Raw genomic sequence first — 8,792 nt, forward strand, 5'->3', positions numbered from 1 at the left:
GCTATGGAATAAAAACAGAAATGTGTAAACAAAAATACACTATATTACCAAAAGTATTAGGACGCCTGCCTTTACACGCACATAAACTTTAATGGCATCCCAGTCTTAGTCCGTAGGGTTCAATATTGAGTTGGCCCACCCTTTGCAGCTATAACAGCTTCAACTCTTCTGGGAAGGCTGTCCACAAGGTTTAGGAGTGTGTCTATGGGAATGTTTGACCATTCTTCCAGAAGTGCATTTGTGAGGTCAGGCACTGATGTTGGACGAGAAGGCTTGGCTTGCAGTCTCTACTCTAATTCATCCCAAAGGCGTTCTGTTGGGTTAAGGTCCGTACTCAAGTTTCTCCACCCCAAACTCACTCATCCATGTCTATATGGACTGTGATTTTTGCACTGGTGCGCAGTCATGTTGGAACAGGAAGGACAAACCCCAAACTGTTCCCACAAAGTTGGGAGCATGAAATTGTCCAAAATGTCTTGGTATGCTGACGCCTTAAGAGTTCTCCTCACTAGAACTAAGGGGCCAAGCCCAAAACCTGAAAAACAACTCCACACCATAATCCCCCATCCACCAAATGATTTGGACCAGTGCACATAGTAAGGTCCATAAAGGCATGGATGAGTGAGTTTTGGTCGAAGAACTTGACTAGCCTGTGCAGAGTCCTGACCTCAACCTGATAGAAAACATTTGGGATGAATTTGAGTGAGAGACTGCGAGCCAGGCCTTCTCATCCGACATCAGTGCCTGACCTCACAAATGCGCTACTAGAAGAATGGTCAAACATTCCCATAGACACACTCCTAAACCTTGTGAACAGCCTTCCCAGAAGAGTTGAAGCTGTTATAGCTGCAAAGGGTGGGCCAACTCAATATTGAACCCTACGGACTAAGACTGGGATGCCATTAAAGTTCATGTGCGTGTAAAGGCAGGTGTCCCAATACGTTTGGTAATAAAATGTATGTTGATCATAAAATAATCAAACTGTCACTGCTTCCACTATAATGACTACAAAAAATACCAATGTGTGAAAGCGAAAAATCACCACTAGTAGTAGCACTGTGATAATAAACATAAAAACCTAATTGTAGAGTGCATTACTGTTGCCATTTCATAATCAGGGTGAGTTTGTTTTTATATTTTTATTGTGCGTGGCTTTTCCATTTCTAATAAGCATTGGAAGGATTGGTTACTGTACCATTAGAGACTGTCTTTCTCTTTTATATATTCATTGTGACAGACCCCCGTACTCTAGAGGAGTATATCCGCCATATAAACTTCCCTTGCTCGATCCCAGCAGTATCCAAGATCCCTTCGCTCACACAGTCACTTGTCAAGACATCAGTGTAGGGTGGTAAAAAACATAAGACAGTTTATTCAAACACAGGGACAAAGAGATATACACTCAGGGAACAATCCCTTTTCTTTGCATAATGACACAGGGTGGAGTAAACTTTACCTCCTCCAGTAACATGGCACACAGGTATATTCAACTTTCCAATAGTAGACAGTCTTTAGGAGGGGCGGCTGGAGAAATTCCCCCCTCCCCTCTAGCAGCTAATCCACATACACATATAAATCCCATAATACTGTGCTCCCAAGGCAGACAGAAACAATAGAACAATGGGATACAGCCACTCAACAAACACATAACAAACCCCACCCCACCTTAAACTATCTAGCAATGGTCTGAGACACTTGTTCATGAATTTTAATGGCTCAAGTAAAAGAGCCCCTTCATTCTTTCAACACAAACCACACATATAGTACCCTGGATAACAGGGGTAAAAGAAAATGCTGAGTCCGATGTGGTTGTACGGTGAGTCTGGTTAATGCAGTACCGACTGGGGTTCTCGGTCACCCTGTGCCCCTAATAGACACAGGGTTACTTACACATAGGAGGAGCCGGGGGAGCTGGGAAATGGGTTTCCAGAGCTCTCTAAGGTAAGCTGAGCTCCACAAGGCCCCCGCCCAAAGTGACTCCCGTCACATTCATGATGCTTTATGAGCCAGATGGAGGGGTAATGTGGCAGTTTTACATGTCGGGAGCAGTAGTGTAATTACATATAAAGCGAGCTATACCAACCATGAGAGTGGGCGGCATAGCGTTTTGGTCAGTGTCTGTCTTGTAGGTGAGGGACTTCATGAGCACAAGTGGTGTATGGTGGAGAAAATTTACAGGAAAGGTTAATGCACTTTTTTCATGCACTATATTACTTTTAATGTGATGTATATGCACTTTATTATGAAAGATTTCTTATGTGATGATTAATGCACTCTACTATGAAGTTGTTATGTTTATTATTATTATTATTATTATTATACACGATTTATATAGCGCCAACAGTTTACGCAGCGCTGTACAATGTAGAGGGGGGACAGCACAAATACAGTACAGTTCAATACAGAAGGGACAGGAGGGCCCTGCTCGTAGAGCTTACATTCTAAAGGTAGGGGGTGGTGGTACAAAAGGTAATAGATGCAGGGAATGATTTGATGGGGGTGGCTCGGGGACAGTTGTTAAGTGGGTGTGGGATAGGCTTCCCTGAATAAGTGAGTTTTTAGGGATCTCCTAAAGGTGGACAGGTTAGGGGTTGATCCAATATACCAGGGCAGGGAAATCCAGCGGATGTGAGAGGCTCTGGAGAAGTCCTGAAGGTGAGCATGAGAGGAGGTAACAAGGGAGCTAGAGAGCAGGAGGTCCTGGGAAGAGCGGAGGGGACGATTTGGGCAATACCTGCAGATGAGGTTGGTGATGTAGATGGGGGCGATGTTGTGGATGGCCTTGTATGTTGTGATTAGCATTTTGAATTTTATATGGTGGGGTAGGGGAAGCCAGTGAAGGGATTGGCAAAGAGGGGCAGCAGTCATGGATCGATTAGTGAGGTGTATTAGTCTAGCAGCAGCATTCATAATAGACTGAAGGGGGGATAGCCTGCGTAAGGGTAGGCCATTAAGGAGAGAGTTGCAGTAATCGAGACGTGAAATAATCAAGGAGTGAATAGGATGCTTTGTGGAGTCATTAGTCGGGAAGGGTCGAATTCTGGAGATGTTGCTGAGGTTAAGGCGGCAGGATTTAGCCAGTGATTGGATGTGGGGGCTGAAGGAGAGGTCAGAGTCAAGGATTACACCCAGCACCCTGGCATGTGTGGAGGAACCAATGGTTGTGCTGTTGATCTTAATGGTAAAGTCATGGGGGTGGGGCGGGAAGGAGGAAATATTACAAGCTCAGTTTTAGAAAGATTGAGTTTGAGAAAGTGTGTGACATCCATACCGATATGTCATTCAGTAAGTTTGAGATCCGTGAGGAGATCGAGGGGGTGAGTTGAGGAGTGGAGAGATAGATCTGGGTGTCATCGGCGTAGAGGTGGTATTGGAAGCCATGGGAGGTTATCACCTGGCCCAGGGAAGAGGTATAGAGCGAGAATAGGAGAGGTCCGAGGACAAAGCCTTGGGGTACCCCAACAAAGAGAGGAAGAGGAGCGGAGGAGATGGAGTTGTAAGTGACACTGAAAGTGTGCTAAAATAGGTAGGAGGAGAACCAGGATAAAGCAGAATCACAGAGGCCAAGGGAGTGTAGTTTGCTTAGGAGGAGCAGGTGTTCAACTGTGTCGAAGGCATCAGAAAGGTTTAAGAGTAGGAGTATGGAGTAATGGTCATTGGTTTTAGCAGTCAGTAGGTCATTGGTAAGTTTTAGTAGGGCAGTTTCGGTGGAATGTTGTGGACGAAAGCCGGACTGTAGGGGGTCGAGAAGGTTGTTGTCCATGAGGTAGCGACTCATTCAGTCATGGACAAGGCAGTCACGGACAAGGCGTTATGATCACCTTCATACAATCACCATGGAATGTGTAAATGTCAATTTTCCAAGAACAGGATGGGAGGTCTTAAAGTTGTGGAACCCCCTTGTTCTAGTTACATAACTCCATCCTTGGGGCAAAAAATGCTTCATGGGCATTATTCCTTCAAATAACATGGCTGAAGTTGTGAATTATTCTTAAAATGCATGGTAGAGATGGCAAAACGGCCATACATATAACTTTGAAGGAGTAATAGTCATCTATAGGTCATACCATTATCGTAAAAATATAATTTTATTGAAATATGGTTAAAAATTAGAGTGTGCAGTACATAGAATATACATAGGATGCAAATACAGAGGTATGTGTAGCACTAACTCACCTGTAGTTTCACCGATACCAGACTTATGCCTCGTTTCCACTGAGCGGATCGGTTCGGTTCGGTGCGGTACGCTATTTTGGGTGTTTCCATTATCAAAGCGGCCCATACAACCGAACCGTACCGCTCCATTCAGGGTCCTGCTTCAGATGTGGGGCCATAGAAAATGGAACGGTTCGGTTAGGGCGGAGCTATGATACATTCCACTGATTGGCTGACAGAAAACCCTCTGCTGTGCTATGCTGAGGCATTTTTTCTAAATCCTGTATGGCCCCGTGTGGTCACACTTGCAGTGGAAATGCTCACCAGAATAGACTGGACCATTCTAGGCCATTGAAACTGTACCGACCCGAACTGATCCGCTCAGTGGAAACAAGGCATTAGAGTCCACGTTGAACTTATTATCAGACAATGTAGGCACCAGTCACTTTAATACTTTTCCAATGCTTTAATGGGAGATAACTGGAAGAAGTAGCAGGAAAGAGGTAGAAGAAGAGTTGCAAGGAAGTTCAAATACCTTTTCTTGGTGTAGCACTAAGGAATTGAAATCTCAGGGATGAATGTATCTTCGGTTCAGGATTAAATCTTTGCCCGCCCGGATAGGTCTCTCTCACTAACCTAGCAGCCGGAACGTAGCACGAACAAAAAGTCTCTGCCACAGACTTGAGTAGAACAAAACTGCACGATCCTCTGCCACAGGATGTAGTAGTTTTCGATGAACAGCAAACACAGTACCAGAACCTTTAAGCTGACCCGGCAGTACTTGTGCGGTAGATTAGATTAAGATGCGTCCTCCAATCGAGTCACCAGGCCCTTCTTAAGACCAGCCTTATGCATGGTCCCTTCCAAGATGGGTCCTTCCCTGGATCTTCTCAATTGTCCGGCTTCTTCCCGCAGGACAGACAGCACAGGACCATCCCCGCAGTAGTAGGCCCCAGACAGGCTTCTGGGCCTACTTACACGGCTGCAGCAACTCAGCCCCTCCATCCCGGAGGGCCACAAGGTAGAACTGACTAGCACATACCTTTAGGCCAGGAGGGCCACGAAGTAAAGACAAAGTTGAAAAACATGGCGTCTATCCCATAAATACTCTTACCCAGAATGCAATACAGAGGACCACCTCTCCCGAGTTGTCTCCGGGAAAGAAGAGCACTCATATACTTCAGCTTGTTGCTTTCCAACACCGACCTATGGTGACAACGACACCCACAGGCACAATGTGGAACTGCACGCAAAACAGCCAAACTGGAACAGAGGCTAATCTAACAATAGATTGAATCTGAAGTATGCACAGTACAGATGACCCACTAAATCTACATATAAGCGGTAGATTGAAAAATCTACCAGCGCTACATATACAAAAACAAAACAGTTGAAAATAACCACTACTCTGTTGAGAAGAGGACAACAGAGATAACCCAATGCGTTTCGAATCTGCTATATTAATTCTCTTCTTCTTGCCTTGTTTGGATGCATTTGCTTCTCCTTGGACCCAGACCGGCGGGCTTGAGACAGTAGCATTCTCCCAATCTTTTTAATCTGGATGCAACATCTCTGAGTTTTTATGCAAGTTGGACGGTCAGTTGTTTTATATATAATTGAGGACTTTATGAATTGGTGCCTTTTTTCAATAATATATATATTTTTATACTTTTTCTTTATCAGTTATAGACATATTTACGTCCTGCTGTAAAACCACCTACCCCTGAAGAAGAGAATTAATATAGCAGACTCGAAACGTGTTGGGTTATCTCTGTTGTCCTCTGCTCAACAGAGTAGTGGTTATTTCCAACTGTTTTGTTTTTGCATACCTCTATATTTGCATCCTATGTATATTCTATGTACTGCACATTCTAATTTTTGACCATTTTTTTATAAAAATTATATTTTTACGATAATGATATGACCTATAGATGACTATTACCCCTTCAAAGTCCCATTTAGAGGAAAACTTTGTGCAATTTATTCTGTTTTAGGGATGTGGTTTGGTCACCTTCATTGTTTGAGAAAAAGAGCACCACTTAGCCAAGCCTTACATATGAAAGACGGGTGTGTAAAAGGCCCTCAGCCCTATTTAGGGTGCTTGTTCCAGTTTGATGTAGATGGCCTCCTTCATGCTTCGTAAGAACGGTTGTCCCTCCATAATGCTTGTAAACTTCTCTGAAAGCTATGCATGTCTTTACAACATGTTCTACTAACACTTCTTGTGGCCGAACATACCCGTTAGGGGTGCAACGGATCGCCGCCGATCCGTGATCCGTACGGATCAACCTCCTCGGATCGGCACACCCGCGATCCGCGGAGCACTCTGCGGCCTCGGCCATAGGAAAGGCCACGGCTTTGGCCTAGCTCTGGAGCGGCGGTCATCTTGGTACACCCGGAAGCGGCCGCTGTCTCGACAGGAAGTGACGTTTCGTCGCCGCCATCTTGCTATACCCCACACTCCTGCACAGTACAGTAATAATAGAGTGAGAAGGGGGCAAGCGGACATCTTGCTACACCCACCGGAGTTTTAGATTTAAAAGCTATTTTCAACACAAAACCGAGCTTATATGCATAAATACAGTATTTGTAGATCGGACGGACTGTTTAGATGTTAGATTTTAAAAGCAACAGCAAACCTGCTGACCTTACATGGTTGCTAATGTGACAGAACACCTCTGATTTTTACATTTAATGTTAAATGTGAAAATCAGAGGTGTTCTGTCACATTAGCAACCATGTAAGGTCAGCAGGTTTGCTGTTGCTTTTAAAATCTAACATCTCAACAGTCTGTCCGATCTACAAATACTGTATTTATGCATATAAGCTCGGTTTTGTGTTGAAAATAGCTTTTAAATCTAAAACTCCGGTGGGTGTAACAAGATTTGTGTGTTTTTTTTTTTTTTTGTTTTTTTTTTCCTGATCCGAAAATGATCCGATCCGTGACTCTGATCCGAGGATCGATCCGATCTGTGAGTTTTTTGATCCGTTGCACCCCTAATACCCGTGTATGGCAATATGTAGCGATAATGGCACATCTATTTGTAGATCTATATGGGAGCGTGCAAAGAGGGTGACAATGCTGCCACATCAATCATGCAAAGACAGAAGTGTTAGGGAAACACTTTTAAAAACAAGGTTTAAATAGTTGGAGAAACTGGTAATACATAATTTTATTTGAAAAATTAGGACCTAGACACTTTACTATCCACTGTCAAAGAAACATCCCATATTATTAATTAAATTAATTATATAGTTAGATAGTGTAAAGTAGTTTTTTTTTTTTTTTTTACTAAACAAATTTTGTCTCTTTTACAGTGCTGATTCTGTGGAAAACAGGTAAGTAGACATGACCTCCTGGGATAATTTTTCCTATCCCTAGTTCTCAGTGATCCCTCATTTGGAGAGACTGTCCAGCTTTTGTAACTAAATCCCTCTGTTTCTCTTTCCTCCTTGAATGTCCCTCTCTTTTGCTCTGGCGTATAGAAAAAGCTGTTCCTTTGCATTAAACCTTTCAACCATACTTTTAGATCAGCCTTTCTCAATCTTTTTTTCCCAGAGGAACCCCTCAAATAAATTTTAGATCTAAAGGCACCCATGCCTAAACCAATTCATAGGTGGTCAGTGGAAAGCATGGTCCTTACATTGGTGATCAGTGGGAAGAATGTTCCTTATGTAGCAATAACTCTCGGTGGAGCTGCTGGTTTAAGCAGGCTTGTTACCTTCACTCTCCTTCCCTCTGTTTCACCGGCACCAGGTCTAGGGTTCCGTTGAGTTTACCTCCGGACGATACACGCACCAACACTTGAGTACGTTTTCAATGCTTTATTGAACAATTAACAAAGGAAGTAGCAGGAAAGAGGTAGAAGGGAAACTGCAGGGGAAACTCAAATACCTTTCTGTAGGATTCTTGACAAATGTCCTTTAGAGTTGAATATTACAGTAGAATGCGCTCCCCTTGTGGGACACACTCCTTGCTCGCCTGGATAGGCCTCTCTCACTTGCCTAGCAGCCAGTACGTAGCACGAACAAAAGTCTCTGCCACAGACTTGCTTGAGATGAACCCGTACGATCCTCTGCCACAGGATGTATTGGTTTTGCGGTGAATGTCAGTCACAGTGCTTGAACCTTTAAGCCAAACCCGGCAACACTATGCTGTAAAGTTACTTTAGGATACGTCCTCCAACCGAGTCACCAGGCCCCTCTCCAGACCAGCACGTTGCATGATCCTTCCATGACGGGTCCTCCCCTGGGATCTCCTCAGTTGTCCAGCTTCTTCACTCTGGATAGACAGCTCAGGACCATTCCATGTCTGCTGTGGTAGGCCCCAGGCAAGCTTCTGGGCCCACCTATGCGCCGCAGCGACGTGGGCCTCCAGAATGGAGGACCACGAGGTAGCACTCTAACGCATACCTGTCGGCCAGGAGGGCCAGCAGGTGGCTGTAAAAAGACCCTAAAACATGGCGTCTGTCCCATAAATACCCTCTCCCAGAATCCCAATCGGAGGACCACCTCCACCGAGTTGTCTTCGGGACAGAAGAGCATCCATACACTTTGACACGTTGCCTTTCCAACACTAGCCGATAGTAACAACGACACCCACCGGCCCAGTATGGAAACACATACAACGTCAGCCA

Source organism: Aquarana catesbeiana, linkage group LG13, assembly GCF_042186555.1.
Source record: "Aquarana catesbeiana isolate 2022-GZ linkage group LG13, ASM4218655v1, whole genome shotgun sequence".
In the NCBI taxonomy this organism is placed as follows: Eukaryota; Metazoa; Chordata; class Amphibia; order Anura; family Ranidae; genus Aquarana; species Aquarana catesbeiana.